At 37.8% G+C, this 18687-nt stretch overlaps 1 protein-coding gene across 6 annotated transcripts in view; it reads right to left on the bottom strand.

Moving 5' to 3' along the window:
* Positions 1-18687, bottom strand: part of chrm2a (cholinergic receptor, muscarinic 2a) — a 656161-nt gene that overhangs the window by 11543 nt on the left and 625931 nt on the right. The window contains exon 1 of one of the 6 annotated variants that reach the window (XM_039769954.1): positions 9506-9574. The exons of the other annotated variants lie outside the window; for them this stretch is intronic. The gene's annotated coding sequence lies outside the window, so the exon portion shown is untranslated. Of the gene's footprint in view, positions 1-9505; positions 9575-18687 lie in introns of those variants that run through there. 6 annotated transcript variants of the gene reach the window in all.

Genomic DNA, 18687 nt, shown 5'->3' with positions numbered 1-18687 from the left:
AAAACAGAAACGTTTTTCATATTTTAGTAGTAAATGACAAAATGTAGGCATAAACTGTACAATGTATGGAGCCTGAAGTCCAAAGATCAAATAAACACATTCACAAAAGGTTCAAGGAAAAGATAACAGGTTCCGTGGCGTATTGGTAAGATTTGCTGACTTGTAATCAAAGGGGCACTGGTTCAATCCCCACTGTCTCCTATATTCACCGTTTTCAGTAGTGAGCTGCTCTTATTGTTAATATTATACAGTACACATATACACTTGGTTTCCATCTGTAAGACACGGTGTACATTTATAGGACTTGTAAAAGTTACCCATTTTTTTCACTTTTATTCTCTCTAATTCACGATCACGAAATTGCGATACATACTAACCCAGGGATCTGACACTGTTAGTTTTTATTTGAAACTGGGAATAACTAGAGATGTGAGTGGTGTTTTGAGACAATGGAACTGGACATTCTCTCATCTGGAGGGATAAAAGCTGACACACAGACGCTGGCGAATCTGCCTTCTTCGTCTCTCACCATCACTTGTTTTTTTTTTATTCAGTTTTAGTGAGTGCTCCTGCTCACACTGAATTAGTATGCACCTTTTGGTCTATGATTTCCAAAAAAAAAAAAAAAAAAAAAAAAACAGAGACATAGGTATATATGATACTAGCAAAATACCCGCGCTTCGCAGTGGAGAAGTAGTATGTTAAAGAAGTAATGAAAAAGAAAAGGACACATTTTGAAAATAACGTAACATGATTGTCAATGTAATTGTTTTGTCACTGTTGTGAGTGATGAGTTTTGCTGTCAGTTATATATATACTGCTCAAAAGAATTAAAGGAACACTTTTTAATCAGAGTATAGCATAAAGTCAATGAAACTTATGAGATAATAATCTGGTCAGTTAAGTAGCAGAGGGGGTTGTTAATCAGTTTCAGCTGCTGTGGTGTTAATGAAATTAACAACAGATGCACTAGAGGGGCAACAATGAGATGACCCCCAAAACAGGAATGGTTTAACAGGTGGAGGCCACTGACAATTTCCCTCCTCATCTTTTCTGACTGTTTTCTGACAGTGTCACTACTGGTAGCATGAGGCGATACCTGGACCCTACAGAGGTTGTACAGGTAGTCCAACTTCTCCAGGATGGCACATCAATACGTATCATTGCCAGAAAGTTTGCTGTGTCTCCCTGCACAGTCTCAAGGGCATGGAGGAGATTCTAGGAGACAAGCAGTTACTCTAGGAGAGCTGGAGAGGGCCATAAAAGGTCCATAACCCATCAGCAGGACCAGTATCTGCTCCTTTGGGCAAGGAGGAACAGGAGGAGCACTGCCAGAGCCCTACAAAATGACTTTCAGCAGGCCACTGGTGTGAATGTCTCTGACCAAACAACCAGAAAGAATTCATGAGGGTGACCCAAGGGCCCCATGTCCTCTAATGGGCCCTCAGCTCACTGCCCAGCAGCATGCAGCTCGATTGGCATTCGCCATAAAATGCCAGAATTGGCAGATGCACCACTGGTGCCCTGTGCTTTTTACAGATGAGAGCAGGTTCACCCTGAGCACGTGACAGAAGTGAAAGGGTCTGGAGAAGCCATGGAGAACATTATGCTGCCTGTAACATCATTCAGCATGAGCAGTTTGGTGGTGGGTTAATGATTGTCTGGGGAGGCATATCCATGGAGGGTCACACAGACCGCTACAGGCTTGACAAAGGCACCTTGGCTGCCATTAGGTATCAGGATGAAATCCTTGGACCCATTGTCAGACCCTATGCTGGTACAGTGGCTCCTGGTGCACAACAATTCCTGGCCTTATGTGGTGACAGTATGCAGGCAGTTCCTGGAGGATGAAGGAATTGATACCATTGACTGGCCACCACACTTTCCTGACCTAAATCCAATAGAACACCTCTGGGACATTATGTTTTGGTCCATCCAATGACACCAGGTTGCACCTCAGACTGTCCAGGAGCTCAGTGATGCCCTGGTCCAGATCTGGGAGGAGATCCCCCACAACACCATCTGTCATCTCATTAGAAGCATACACCAATGTTGTCAGGCATGTATACAAGAACACAGGGGCCATACAAAGTGCTGCGTACAATTTTGAGTTGCTGCAATTAAATTTTGGCAAAATGGACTAGCCTGCCACATAATTTTTTCACTCTAATTTTTGGGGCGTCTTTGAATTCAGGGCTCTGTAGGTTGATCATTTTCATTTCCATCAAACAATGTGGCATCCTTTCGTTACTAACACATTACCCAGTCTATATCAGTATAGATATCCAGGAGGATTTCTTTTTCCCATTGAGATCTGATGTCTTTTGAAAGTGTTCCTTTAATTTTTTTGAGCAGTTTATATACAGTATATATATATATATATATATATATATATATACAGTAATCACTCGCTATATCGCGCTTCGACTTTCGGCTTCACTCTATCGGATTTTAAATGTAAGCACATCTAAATATATATCACGGATTTTTCGCTGGTTCGCCGCTTTCTGTGGACAATGGGTCTTTTAATTTAGGTTACATGCTTCCTCAGTTTGATTGCCCAGTTGATTTCATACAAGGGACGCTATTGGCGGATGGCTTAGAAGCTACCCAATCAGAGCATGTATTACATATTAACTAAAACTCCTCAATGCTAAAAGATATGCTTCCCGCGTGGCGCTTGTTTTGTTTGCTCCTCTCTGTCTCTCATTCTCTCTGCCTGACGGAGGGGGTGTGAGCAGAGGGGGCTTTTTACACAGTGGCTGTTTGCCTAGAAGATAGGACGCTCCTCTACAAAATGCCGCTTTATCGCGGTGCTTCTGTATATTTAAAAGTATGTATTGATTTTTTGTTTGCTTTTCTTAGCGAGTGCTCTCTCTAACATTATCTGCTCTTCATGATGCTCCTTTGAAGATAAGATATGTTTGCATTCTTTTAATTGTGAGAAAGAACTGCCATCTCTGTCTTGTAATGAAGCACAGTTTAAACGTTTGACTAAAGGGTGTTATTTCATGTCTAGATGGCTCTAATAATGTTAACAGTGTGGGAGAGTTTATAAGGGCTTAAAATATATAAAAATAACCATACAAACATATGGTTTCTACTTCGCGGAAATTCATTTATCGCGGCAGAGTCTGGAACGGATTAACTGCGATAAACGAGGGTTGACTGTATATATATATTGTAGCGACCCGTGGTTGAGTCTTAAAGTTTTCTAGCCGTACTCAGCCGTGCACTTCCACCAAGCTGGTCGGCCAGCGGAATGCCAGCGCCATGCACACAGCTTTACCTAGCTCATTAAGCCAGCGAGCACTCGTGTCCCATACACCGCACGACTCCGAGTATCTCGGCAATCATTGCTTAGATGAAATCTTAGCAATACACAGCTCTGTCCTGTTGTATCTCTTTATTAAGCAGATAGTCAGAAAAACAAAGCTCCATCTCATTGCATAGCCATTGCCAGGGTCATTAACGAAGCCACCTTTCTCATTGATGGTAACTATTTACAATTTAGTAACCCCGGACGGCAATAACCCAAACCCATCCCACCAGTTGAACACAAACACATACAACAATTACAACAGGAACAATAATTCGATTACCTTGCTAATTTAACACAACAGTAAACTTTACATAAATTACCCACAATGCATCATGCCGCCAGCACTGGCTGCCGGGTCACTACACAATATACATACACACACACATATAAACATATATATACATATCCATACATATCTACATATACACACATACATATACACACACACACACATACATATATATATACAGTATAGATATAAATATATAGATATATATATATATACATATATATATATATATATATATATATATATATATATATATAGTGATATGTGGCCGGCTTATCATCCCGGCCAATACCTCCAGGCTGCCAGATGGAGCCCTCCCTGCAGTACGGAGGTGCCCCGAAGATCAGCAGGGAGTCATGGGACATGGAGTTTTCGTACAAGACCCTGCTGGATACCTCAGGGGCTGCAAGAGGGAGCTGCAGGGAGGAACAAAGACCTCTTCATGCCCTATGACCCGGAAGTACATCATAGGAAGAGCGACGGGCTTCCGGGGTGAAAAGAAAAGACTTGTACCTGACCCGGAAGTGATTAAGAATCACATGGACTGGGGATTGGGAACACTTCCGGGTCAGGGAATATAAAAGGACTGTGGGAGCTCCCAGACGGCGAGCTGAGCTGGGTGGAAGGGTGGCAACGCGTCTGGGAGCTGGAGGATTGGTTTATTGTGTTTATTATTGTAGTTATTGTTATTATATGAGTATTGTGGTGGAGAGTGTGCTTTGTGCACTGTGGCAACAAAATAAAGTCAACAATTGGACTTTTACCTGGTGTTTGGAGTCGTGGACAGGGGTTCAAGGGAGCGAGAGCACCCCCTATCTACCACAATATATATATATATATATACCGTATACACTCTTTGGGGTGTGAGCAACTGTTGCTGGGGGTGCCAGAATCCATCAAGGAAGAAAAATGAAAAACATTATTTGTACAAAATCTTAATTTATTTATCCATTTCTAAATAATTAAATGGGCAGTCTATTTCGTATCAGTGCAATATTCTGTTTTTTAAAACGGATGACTCCCGCTCTTACGTGCAAGTCTGCGTGGATATTATGAACTATCATATCTGTTCAAGTTCTATTTAAATTTTAAATAGAAGGAATTTTTATTTAGTCAACAGAAATATCTTTGGTAGGAATGTAAGTTAAATGTAGGCATCATTGCATACATTTTTCTTCACCATACAAATGTAAAGAGTAAATTCTTACATTCCTTACATTCCAACCAAAGATATTTGTGTCGACTAAATAGAACTTGAAAATATATATTTTTTCGAATGTGATCGCGCAACTCAGATCGAGTTATCGCGCACCGACGCATCGAGCCCGCGTGCTATTGTGGTTTCGCCTGCGTGCCTCAATAAGTCACCCTCCCCTCGCTCTTACTTTTTTACCGTTCATCTAATGAATACACTGAGCATGGCTTTACCAAAACAATCATTGATGGCGAATTAAGTATCCATTATTCATAAAGCTTCAATTGGTGATCTGTCTTTCTGCGTTAACCGCATATTTTTTTCATACGTCTCAAACCAAGGGGATGCGAGGGTAAAATGAATCGGGAAGCGCGTACATACTCAGTGCACCCCCTCTCGGGAATCGGACGTCGGCACTAGAAACCATTGCTCCACGGCGTGTGGTTTATATATATACATATATATATATATATATATATATATATATATATATATATATATATATATACCCGCTTAGCAGCGGAGAAATAGTGTGTTAAAGAAGTGATGAAAAAGAAAAGGGAACATTTTAAAAATAACGTAACATGATTGTCAATATACAGTAATTGTTTTATGAGTGTTGCTGTCATCAAGAATTTGATTATCATTGTTTCTTTCAATCAGGTTCGTATTTGTAGGATGTGTTGTGTTCAAGTTACATTCCGTGTTTGTCAATCGTTGTAAAGATAACAGGTTTCATTCATCGATTCGTTTCTTACGTCATCAATAAACAGCTCGTCTTCCTCTTTATCTGAGATGTGACACACTGCATGCACAGGGTTTTTTTTACACTGTCTTCCTTTAGCGTGACATTGACTTTTTCCACTGTGTGCTTTGTTTCCGCAGTAGCTGCACTTATGAATATGCTTGTATGTATCACACGCTTCATATTTTTTTGCTGCCTTCTCAATTGTGTAATTCGGTTTTTGTTCAGCACTCTTTGGAACTGTTGCTTTTTGTCTGTGCACTGCGTCATTTCACGTGAGCCGCTCGGTGTACATGCATCGAAGGTTCCCAGCTGTGTTGGTGCCATCTCGTGCGATGTCTACGGCTGTATTTAAGGTTAGCTAAGACCCAGCACTTAAAAGTTTCTCTCGCAGTTTCGCTGAGTTTGTGCCAAACACCACCCTGACCATCTCATCTTCCTCTGCATAAGCACAGTCCTTCACCCGTGAATATTTAGCGGCAATGTTTCTATTGGATTGCCGCTGACGGACGACCTTATATGGGCAGGCGTAACTCCGCCTCCCACAGGCATCGAGCAGAAGTCTATTATAGTATATGGACGAAAAAATAGGTTCCAGTTATGACCATTACGCGTAGAATTTCGAAATGAAACATGCCCAACTTTTGTAAGTAAGCTGTAAGGAATGAGCCTGCCAAATATCAGCCTTCTACCTACACGGGAAGTTGGAGAATTAGTGATGAGTCAGTGAGTCAGTCAGTGAGTCAGTGAGGGCTTTGCCTTTTATTAGTATAGATTTGGAATTATTCGTTTTATGACCTGTATAGTAAATTTCGGAAAACTTTCTGGCACGGATGCAACATTATTCATATTCATTTGCATAACATCTTGCGGTTTGTAATCAGTGACCAAGTGTTTTTTTTTCCCCGATCTTGCCAGTCCCCACATGTTGCTGGATGCTGTTTCTTTTTTATTCCAGAACATGCAGATGAAATAATAGTACAGAGCAGTACTGAAAACATCATTGCCAGCATAAACTCACACCTGATCTGACGCTGTACGTTTTCACGTAATATTGCATCAGTGCGATGATGTTTTCACATATATTGTCTCTTTCTTTCAGGTGTGTAATAGAAACCACAGCACAGTATGAAGTGTGTACATTGTAACAGGTACACACGTTGTAAATGTAGGAAGGACGATCCTTGTGTGTATGTGAACTGTTAACATTTGAATCTGATGATTGCATATAGCGCTGAATTTACTGCTCTGTGCTATTCTTTCCTCTGCATGTTCTGGAGTACAAAAGAAACAGCATACAGCAACATGTTGGGACTGGCAAGATCGGGAAAAAAAAATACTCAGTCACAGATTACAAACCGCAAAATGTTATGTGAATGAATATGAATAATGCTGCATCCGTACCACAAAGTTTTCCGAAATTTACTATACAGGTCATAAAATGAATAAATCCAAATATCATATATACCTATGTCTCTGTTTTTTTTTTGTTTTTTATTTGACATCATAGACCATAAGGTGCATACTAATTCAGCGTAATTCAGGTTTTAAAATAAGCCTGATTTAAAGCATGTTTAAAGCAGTTTTGACTTTATATATTCGGGAATGACTTTATATATACAAGTTTTGACTTTATATAGTTAAATTTAGTCATCATTGCATAACTTTTTCTTTATCATAGAAATTTAAAGACTAAATTCAACTTCCATTCCTACCAAAGATATTGCTGGCGACTAAATAGAACCTACTTATATCCAAATTCGAGCTATTGAGCTGTCGCCTGCCTGCCTGAATAAGTCACCCTCGCTTCGCTTTTACTTTTTTACCGTTCATTTAATCATGGCTAGTGGCGGAAAAATTATAAAATGGAAGGAGGATTACACAGAGTATGGCTTTACCAAAACAATTATTGATGGCGAATCGATTATTCATAAAGCTTCAATTGGTGATTTGTTTTTCTGTGTTAACCTCATATTTATTCATACTTCTTCTCAAACCAAGGGGGTGTGAGGGTAAAATGAATCGGGGAAGCGCTGATCAATGTAATCGGTGTACCAGGAAATCATGCATTGACAGAAGTCCCCCTTTGCTTGGAATTGAAAGTGTGATTAAATGTGTGATTTTTTAACGCGTTATGGAGCACATGCATCGAAGCTTCTCAGCTGTGCTTGTGCTAAGAAAAGGAAACATTTTAAAAATAACGTAACCCGATTGTCAATGTAACCTTTTGTAAGTAGTGCCTGGAGGAATCAGTGTGGAGAAACTCTAGTGACAGCGTGTGTTTTAACTTGTGGATTTTTCTGTGAGTATTTGGTAGCAGCGTCACAAAGTCAGTTCCATAAGACTTCGTTAGCTGCGGAGCTCAGCTCAGAGCGAAATGAGGTGAATGGGAGGGGAGATGATGACGTGACTCCCCAACCCACCTTAACTGTCAATCCCCCACAAACACAGTTTCTTGGAATTTGCATAAGCACAGCCCTTCACCTGCAATTTTAACTTAGTTACAAAGTGATCAAAACTCTTGTTTATATCCTGCGTCCTCTCATTAAACTTGTATCCCACATTACTCGTGGGCATGACAAACGCCAGCGGCAGCCTGTCTATGAACTTAATTTAAACTTTAGGTTTACACCGTGCTTTGTTTCCGAAATAGCAGCACTCATGAATATGGTTGTATATGTCACTCGCTCACGCCTCCCTTGGAGGTTTGTTTAGTTCTGGATGTGCTCTGTGCCTAGGCATGTCAGAGGAGTGGGACTTTGTGAACTGTGGTCTTGTCTCACTTGGGGAGGCAAAATGGGGGGTGGGGGGTTTGGAGGAGAAGAGAAAGAGAGCAAGCTATTTTTGATCTATCCTTTTCATCCCCATAATTGTAAGTGCCAACACAACAATAGGCTTCATAGCCATAACTCCTTGCAATATTGGAAATTAAGGTTAAAGCTATCATATGTAATACTGTACAACCTTAATTTAAGACTACAAAATTACAGCAAAAGTTCAGAAGCATTGTATCCATGACCAAACAGTTACCTTTGTGAGCTGGAATGTTAAAGGTTTCAATCACAAATTAAAGAGAAAGAAAATATTCACTTACATAACAGGTCTAAATGCCAAGATAGTATTTATACAGGAGACTCACTTAATTAACAAGGATCAGTTTAGGCTGCACAGAGTCTGAACTGGCCAAATATTCTATTCCAGCTTTACAAAGAAATCTAGAGGTGTGGGAATTCTTATAAATAGAACAATCTCATTTGTAGTATCAGATGTAGCCTTTGATCCTGAAGGGAGATATGTGATTATCATGGGCAATTTATTTAACTGTAAAGTGATTTTGATAAATATCTACGCACCCAATGTGGATGATAGGTACTACATCCAAAACATATTTGCAACCATTCCTAATGTGAACACTCATAAAATTATAATGGCTGGGGACTTTAATTGTGTTTTAAATCCAGACCTAGATAGATCTCCTGCTAGAGGGGTGATGAAATCTAACACTGGAAAAACAATTACACAGTTTGCAACTGACCACAACTTATCAGACCCTTGGTGATTTCCAAACACAAAATCAATAGCATATTCCTTCTATTCACCACTGCTGCACAAGAATGATTTGTTTATAGATAAGAATTTTTTGCCTACAATTAAATCTTATTGTTATCTCCGACCACGCCTCTTTGATCATGGAGCGCACATCACTTTGCCTCACATACTCATCTTGCAGATGGCATCTTAACCCACTTTTATTATCAGACAAGAACTATATAGAATTTATATCAAAACAAATTGATTTTTTTAGAGACAAATACAGCTTCAGAGGTTTCTGTAGGAATACTCTGGGAAACTCTGAAGACTTTCTTAAGCGGACAATTATCTCATATCTTTTCCACAAAAATAAATTGGAAACCAAGAAGGCATTAGAGCTAATCAGTGAAATTACCAAATTACCATAGATCAAGAACATTTCAGGTGTCCAAATGAGGCACTTCATAGGAAAAGACAGGCTCTGCATTCAGAACTCAACCTCTTGACAACTAAAGAAACAGAAAAATTAACTTATAAATCAAGACATCAATATTATGAACATGGAGAGCAAGCTAAGTTTGCAATGCAATCCCAGCAATTACCAACAAAGACGGAAACAAAATCATTGACCATAAAAATATAATGCACACATTTAGAGACTACTACAAGTCCTTATATTCTGCTCAGTTTAAAGAAGACAAGATACAACCTAATGTGATTTTGGATGCATTACAGAAATATCAGAATTACTAGATGCTATAAACTCACTTCAGAGTGGGAAAGCAGCAGGTCCTGATGACTGCCTTGCTGAATTTTATAAAAAATTCTTAATTAAATTAGCTCCCCTTTTATTAGCAACAATTACAGAAGCTAGAGACTATAAAATTCTACCTCAAACTTTTCGCTAAGCATTAATTAACATCTTTCCTAATCAAAATAAAGACTTATTACAATGTACATCATACAGACCAATCTCACTTCTGAATAATAATGTTAAGATACTTTCCGAAATCCTAGCTAGAAGGATTGAGAAAGTGCCTCCTTTGGTAATATCACAAGACCAACTGGATTTATTAAAGGCAGACCCTTGGCTTCCAATCTTCGATACCTGTTTAATATAACATATTCACCCACAAAGTCTAATAACCCTGGAGATATTATTACCGTTTAATGCAGAAAAAGCATTTGACCTGGTTGAATTGAACTACCTTTTCACTACATTGGAGAAATTAGGGTTTGACCATAATATATGTGCATGGATTAAATTATTGTATACCAGTCCTGAAGCTTCAGTTTGTGTTAACAACATTATTTCAGACTACTTCAAACTAGAATGTGGTACTAGACAAGGATGCCCTTTGTCACCATTGCTTTTTGCAATCGCCTAGAGCCACTGGCAGTTCACTGCCGAAATGCTTATGAAATAAAGGGGATTATCAGAGAAGGAAGTGAACAGAAAATTTCACTATATGCAGATGATATGGTACTATATATATCAGATCACTAGCAGAATTTCAAAAGATTTCTGGTCTCAGAATTAATTTGAATAAAAGTGTGTTCTTTCCAGTGAACTCTCAAGCACACTATATTAGATTGGACACCTTCCCTTCTATCATCGCAGATCAGTTTAAATACCTAGGAGTAAACATCACAAGTAAACATAAAGCTCTTTATCAACAAAATTTTGCTGTCTGCATGGAAAAAATTAAGCAAATCTTGCATAGATGGACCCTTCATCTCTACCCTTCATCTCACTTTAGCTGGAAGAATTAACACTGTCAACGTAATTTCAAGGTGTTTCTGTTCCTATTTCTAAACATCCCCATATACATTAACAAATCCTCTTTTAAGAAATTAGATTCAATCATAACCTAATTTATTTGAATATCGAAAAATCCACACATTTAAAAACAACTCTAGAACAATCTAACTTTCAATTTTATTACTGGGCAGCAAATATAAAAGCCCGTATTTTGATACAAAAAATACATACACAGGCTTGGTCTGCAATAGAAATAAAATCTGCAGTGCTTCTTTATATTCCTTGCTTTGTACCCCAATAAGTACAAGCTGTTACCAATATACTAACAACCCAATTGTGCTTCATTCACTCAAAATATGGAACTAATGTAGGAAAGTACTTTAAAATAGAGAAGTTTTTATCTGTGTTATCATAAATTTTAATGTCTGGAAATCATTTGGCATTAAATCACTTAGAGATCTATACATAGACAATGTCTTTGCATCCAACGAACAATTACACTCCAAATTTGACTTTCCAGGAACACATTTCTTTCACTACCTCCAAATTAAAAACTTTGTTAAACAAAGCTTGTCCAATTTTCTTCACCTCCCACCAGCCTCTATCCATCCATCCATCATTATCTAACTCGCTATATCCTAACTACAGGGTCATGGTGGTCTGCTGTTGCCAATCCCAGCCAACACAGGGCGCAAGGCAGTAAGCACATCCCAGGCAGGGTGCCAGACAACTGCAGGCTATGCACACACCAACACACACCAACACACACTAGGGGCAATTTAGAATCGCCAATGAATCTAACCTGTATGTCTTTGGACTGTGGGAGGAAACTGGAGCACCCAGAGGAAACCCACGCAGACACAGGGAGAACATGCAAACTCCACACAGGGAGGGAGGTCTTCTAACTGCGAGGCAGCAGTGCTACCCACTGCGCCACCATGCCAATAATATTGATAAGTCTTGAGGAATCAGGCAGCATTTCTGTAATTTATAAAAACTTTTTAAAGTCCCTCCCTCTCAACGATTCCAAAATACAGTGGGAAAAGGACCTCTTCCTTAACATTTCAGGAAAGGAGCAGAAGGCAGCCATGCACAGAATTCACTTTAGCTCCATATGCACAAAGCATGATATGATATATTAAAATGACATATCGAGCGCATCTGTCTAATTTAAAATTGTGCAAAATGTTTCTAGGGTAAGATCCAACCTGCGAACATTGCAGTCAAGTTCTAGCCTTTTTAGTCCATATGTTTTGGATGTGCACCAAATTAACATCATTTTGGACCAAAATCATTAAATGCCTTTCAGACAGCCTTGGAGTCACAATTCCTCCTTATCCACTAATAGCTGTGTTTGGTGTACTTCCAGATGGACTTAAAGTGGAGAAGGACAAACAAACTGTAATTGCCTTTACTTCATTTATTGGCACGTAGACTTATCTTGGTCAACTGGAAGAATCCTAACCCTTTTTTTATGTCAGTAGGGAATTGATATCTTATATTATCTGAAATTGGAAAAAAACCTAATTCTCACTTAGAGGAGCTGTACAAAACATTTTCAAAACCCGGCAGGATCTAATCAATAACATTTTAGAATAAGCATTTAAATTGAGGAAGCAGATTCTCTTCCCTTTTTCTTCTGTATCTATTTATTTATTTACTTATTTTTCCTACTATTAAAATTTTACTCTGTTGGCCTAGCTCTCTTTCTCATGGGTGAGGGTTGATTTGTTTCGAACCTAGTTTTGTAAAACTTAACTTGCTTGTATGGAATGTTATTTGATTTTAATAAAATCAATAATAAAAAAAAAAGTCCAAAATATTTCCAGGGCAAGATCCAACTTGCAAACATTGCAATCAAGCTCCAGCTTCACTAGGTTATATGTTTTGGGTGTGTACCAAATTAACATCTTTCTGGACAAAAATCATTAAATGCCTATCAGACAGCCTTGGTGTTACAGTCCCTCCTAACCCATTAATAGCTGTGTTTGGTGTACTCCCAGATGGGCTTAAAGTGGAGAAGGACAAACAAACTGTACAGTGGTACCTCTGGTCACAACCATAATTCATTCCAAAACTCTGGATGCAACCCGAACGTAAGTTCCCCTTAAGATTGTATGTAAATAAAATTAATCTGTTCCAGACCGTACAAACTGTGTGTAAATATTTTTTTAAGCACAAAAATAGTTCATTATACCTTAGAATGCACAGTGTAATAGTAAACTAAATGTAAAAATATTGAATAACACTGAGAAAACCTTGAACAACTGAGAAAACTAACATTGCAGGAGTTTGTGCTAGACCAAGTTTGTATAAAACCCTTAAGAACTGCTTGCGGTAAACACTTTTGTTTATGAGTTGTAAACACAGGGAAAAAAAATAAAGTTTGAAAAATCCTTAATTCATACAAAAACTAACCCTAAACAACCAAGAAAACTAACTTTGCATGAGTTAAGTTCTGGCATAAAGGAAGTAAGGAGGAAGCTGGGTGGAGAGGAGGTTACAGTTTTGAGGGAGAGTCTGGCTCCGTGACGGAGGGACTTTTTCCTTCAGGTGTTTTCTCCCTTGTGATTTCTTCTATTTTAGGGTTTCTGGTGTTTTCAGCTGTTTAGCTGGTAGACCGGACTTCACGAAATAGCGGTCTAATGTGACTTGCCTTTTCCTGCACATTAAAACTTTTCGGAAATGCGAGATGACATGGTTGTTCATCATGTTTATCACTCATTCATTGACCACTTTGTCTGGGTAGTTCTTCTCGAAAAAATCCTGGCACTCGTTCCATTTTTCCATGACGGATTTTATTGTATCAGTTCTTATGCTGCTCCTGCTGGAGTTCAGCGAGTTTCTTTGTCATCAGCTACTCCTTGTCATCCAGGACCACGGAAAATAGGAAATCATTGGCTTGACAAACCGGAAGGGAAACTGGCCAGCCAGTGTTTTTGTTCGCCACCAGAGCATGTGGTCGTGAACAGATGCAAAATTTTAGCTAACTTTTTGATCATAACCTGATTTGTGCATGTTTGGAAACATTTGTGACCAGAGGTTCTACTGTAATTGCCTTTACTTCACTACTGACACGTAAACTTTTCTTACTAAACTGGAAGAATCCTAACCCACCTCTTGTAAGTCAGTTGGTAACTGATGTTATATACTATTTCAAATTGGAACAAATCTAATTCTCACTTTGAGGATCTGTTCAAGACTTTTTTTTTTAAAAAAATGGTAGGACCTAATCAATAATATTTTAGAATAAGCATTTATATTGGGGGAAAAAGATTCCTTTCTCTCTTTACTTTTCTCTCTTTTATTCTGGCTGTTGGCCTTCCTCTCTTTCTCATGGGTGGGGATTGATTTGAATTTAGGTCTGTTAAGTTTTGACTTGATTGTATAAAACTTTTTTTTTTATATACATTCAATAAAAGATAAAAAAAAAAACATGGCCTGCTTTTGGTAATGTCAGGGATGTATAAAGCAATGGAGGCTCAAAAACCCACTACTGTTTTCTGGAAAAAAAGTGTTCACAAAGAATGACAATATAAAAAATCAGAAATCTGGGAAATAATTAGCAATGTTATATAGAATAATGGTTATTATAAGCAATTTCTGGGAATATGAAGTGAACTAATTTGCTAACTAGAAAGCTGACAAAAAGGTTAAATGTAAAGATACAAAGTCTTTAATAATACTACAATATGATTTATTCTAAATATAAATGTATACTTATTACAGAAGCTGAGACTAAAGGACTTCACATTTCAAGTATATGGAAAATAGCATATAAATATTTATTTTTTTATTTTATAAACCCAACAATATTTATACAACCTTGAGGAGAATGGTTTTGACATTTTGCTGATGTATCCAGAACCATGTCGGCGCAGAAATTAAGCCATATTTAATGGATGAACTTTTTGAAAATAAGCAAATGACCAAAGTTGTACAACACCTGCCAAGCTGTAAAAAGACTTTTCTACTTTTACTGAAAGTGAACCAGGATTCTCTCCATGATCACATGCATCACCATCAGCTGTTTATATCTGGAAATGCGAGCCAGTATTAAAGTAACACACTCCTCTCTGGAACGTAATTCCTTGCACAGTTGGAGCAAGGTGTTTGAATTAGAAAACAGATGGATATATACCAGGTGAGTGTACGCTGTCCTATATACAGTGTTCTCTTTTTAAGTGCCTGATAAAAACAAGAATAGTTTGTGAAAAACTGGAATTTAAACTACAATGTTTTGGGTACAACCCTCAATTGGGACTGTCTTTTTGATCCTGAGCAAGGTATTTAACATGCTTGTGTTGCAAATGTTAAGATAAAGTGAAAACCGTTACAACAAAAACTGATTTTGTAAGTCAGCTTTGATAAAGATGTCTAAACCCAGTAAAAGCGTAACTCTTCTGCAACTGATATAACTTTCAGTAACTTTGTTTCTCAGGCATGGTGTGTTGCTTAAAACCTTTCAGCCAATTTCACATTGATATTTAAGTGACATTTAGATTCAACAGGGCTGGCAGCAATAATGCTTGGGTGTGTCTGGTCTAATTTAACCTGTTGTAAATCATTTAAATTTGGTTCATTGGTTAATTTAGTAACTAATGAGACAATTACCTTTCCTGTGACTCATATAGGTGATGGTGAACTTTTTTTCCTTTAACAACTCAAATTAGCATTTAAAAATGTTATTGTGTTTACCCAGGTGGTCTTTTGTATTATACTACATTTGTTTGGAAATGAGCAAAAATCAAGTAAAGCAGGAAGGGGCAAATATTTTTTCATGGTACTGTACATAATACTAAAACTAATTATTCATATGAATTGCAAGTAAATACAAATCTAATATCTGATTTGTAACAGCTGAAAGGATCAGCTTCTTCTGCTGTATTTAACAAAGCCTTAAAAATAAAAATAACAGTCCATAAAGTCAGTTAACTGTGCAGTACTGCACAAACTGTGGTTTCTAGTTGACACTGTAATCCTTAATCTTATTTTATTGGTCAATTCTCAAATTATCTAAACTGACAGACACATTTTCGCCAATTATTTTATCATTTGAGACTGTCCTGTCCATTTCTAGTTCAAATCTTTTTTTAGGTCACATTTTTGCCAGTGGGCCAGGGTGGTTTGTTTTTTTAACAAATTGTGGAAAGAGGTTAGTTTACATTATGTATCAAAACAATGTAAAGAAAAAATAATTAATTATTTAAACATTGTTTTAAATGTTTATTTTTGTTTAAACTATTCTGATGTATGCAACTGTTGTACTAAATTAAGCACAAGGTAAAATGTGCTGAACTAAAACCTTCTAGGCAGCTCTTTACTAAAGTTTGAATGGGGTGTAGATTATATGTCATACTTTGATTTTAATATTCATTATTCACACATCCTTAGTTACTAGTGAAGTACCATTAAAGTTAATGATGCTACACTGGGCTTTTAATCTTACCTAGAGTGGCTTCCCTTAAGACTGGCTTAAAACTTAAGGGTGTGCAATGATAATTACATACTGTCTTTTCTTGGTCAGCATAATCAAGCAGTCTTCATGCACTTCATTGGCCTGAAAGTATACTGAAAATTGCTTTCTCTACAACCACATAGTGATTTAAGCAAATCAGTTTTCTCAGGCAGGCAAGCCTTCAATGCAGGTGCACAAAGGTTATTTCATTTTAGATCACATTTAATCATATTTAAATATTTAATTATAATAAAGGAATACAATATTGTATAATCAACTAAAACATATTTTGGAAAAAATCAGTCTTCTATATTCAGGTTTAGATTAAAAAATCAAGAATTAAATGTGCAAAAAAAGTAATATATATTTAAGAACATCTAAAACATTAGTGATTGGGTTATTAGGCTTTGAATAACTAAAAAACATAATTTATTTGTGGGAACTTTATTTTAAAGTGGTCATCTGTTCTTCAACAAAAGAATGTTGAAATGTCACATTGTCATTGATTAAGCTTAACCATAACTTCAATTTTGCCTGTGCCAAAGAAAACAAAAGTGGAATGTCTGAATGACTATAGGCCTGTGGCACTCACACCACACTTGAACAGGTGCTTTCAGAGACTGGTACTGGGATACATTAAAAAGAATATTCCAGATACTCATAATTACCTCCAGTTTGCATATCACAATCAGTCCATAGGGGATGCCATATACTTCAACTTCGTACCATCCTGGCAATATTAAAACAGATTCCAACACAGTTGTACTGCTAGGCTACAGACCACTAAGGCCATATTCATTGTTCATGAATGAAATTGGTAACCTTTTATCTGATTTGGCTATAAATTATGATCATGTAGCATTGATGGGGGATTTTAATGTATACATTGATGTGGAAACTGACACATGTTTTACCTATTTGTTAAATTCAGTAGGATTTTTCCAGATTGTCGAAGGTCCAACTCATAATTAACACATTAGATTTAATTATAACTTACAAAGTTGAAATTCTAAATTTAAATATTACTCCATTAAATTATTTCCGATCACTACTTAATTACGTTTGATTTGGTTCTTCCCTTACCAATACACTCACAGATTAAAACAAAGAGTGTGTAACATCTAGACTGTAATTCTGCTTCAAACTTTATAGATACTTTGAGTAAGTCAAGTGTAATTGTGGAAACCCATTTAGATCAGCTAACATCAAATGTAAACATGAAGAACAATTTAGATCTGCTAACATCACATTATAATATGACCTTGGTAGATGCTCTGGACACAGTGGCTCCCCTTAAAACAAAAGTGATCAAAGCACATAAAAACTCTCCCCGGTTTAATGAAAACACTCAAGCTCTAAAATTATAGTGTCAAAAACTGGAGTGGAGATGGAGAACAACAAAGCTACATGTCTTTCAAATTACATGGACAGAGACTGTTAAAAAATATAAAAAAGCTCGCTCAGATTACTATTTTAAAATAAAAGATAGCAATAATAAAAATCCTCGGGTACTGTTTAGAACAGTGGCTAATGTAACAAAAGGGAGTTCAGATCAACAGTTCAAAATACCAGCAGGTATTAACAGTACAGACTTTATGAAGTTCTTTTATGAGAAAATTAAAAAATTAAAATCCCAGATCTCAGCATTATAGTGCAAACTGCATACTAGCTTGGCAGACCCCGTCTCACATTGCATTCAACACTTTAGAAAGGATAATCCTGTAAATGAGCAGAAAGTCTTCACTTTAATTTCAAAAATGAAACCTACTACTTGTTCCATAAATCCGGTGCCAACAAAAGTAGTGTGACAGATAGGGGGCGCTATCGCTCCCTTGAAAACCTGTCCAAGACTCCAGACACCAGATAAAAGTCCAAAAGTTGACTTTATTGTCACAGCACAGTGCACAAAGCACCATCTCCTCCACAACACTCATTCAATTCACCAATACAATAACAATAAACTCTCCACCACTCCCAGACGTGTTGCCCTCCTACCACCCAGCTCAGCTCCCCGTCTGGGAGCTCCCACAATCCTTGTATATTCCCTGACACGGAAGTGTTCCAATCCCAGTCCATGTGATCTTCTATCACTTCCGGGTCAGATAAAAAGTCCTTTTCTTTACCCCGGAAGCACGTCATTTCCCTTGTCCATGTGACTCGGACGTACTTCCGGGGTGTAAGGCAAATAACCATTGTTCCTCCCTGCAGCGTCTCCTAGTGGCCTCCATGGTATCCAGCAGGGCTGTGTATAAAGACTCCAATGTCCATGATGCCCTGCTGGTCTTCGGGGGACCTCCATACTGCAGGGAGGGCTCCACCTGGCGGCTTGGGGGTATTGGCCGGGATGAATGGCCGGCCATATACTACAGTACTCCTCCCCCAGTG

This window comes from Polypterus senegalus, chromosome 11 (genome assembly GCF_016835505.1).
Source record: "Polypterus senegalus isolate Bchr_013 chromosome 11, ASM1683550v1, whole genome shotgun sequence".
In the NCBI taxonomy this organism is placed as follows: domain Eukaryota; kingdom Metazoa; phylum Chordata; class Cladistia; order Polypteriformes; family Polypteridae; genus Polypterus; species Polypterus senegalus.
Note: the sequence above shows the minus strand (reverse complement) of the source record. Positions and strands in the feature narration are given on the sequence as shown.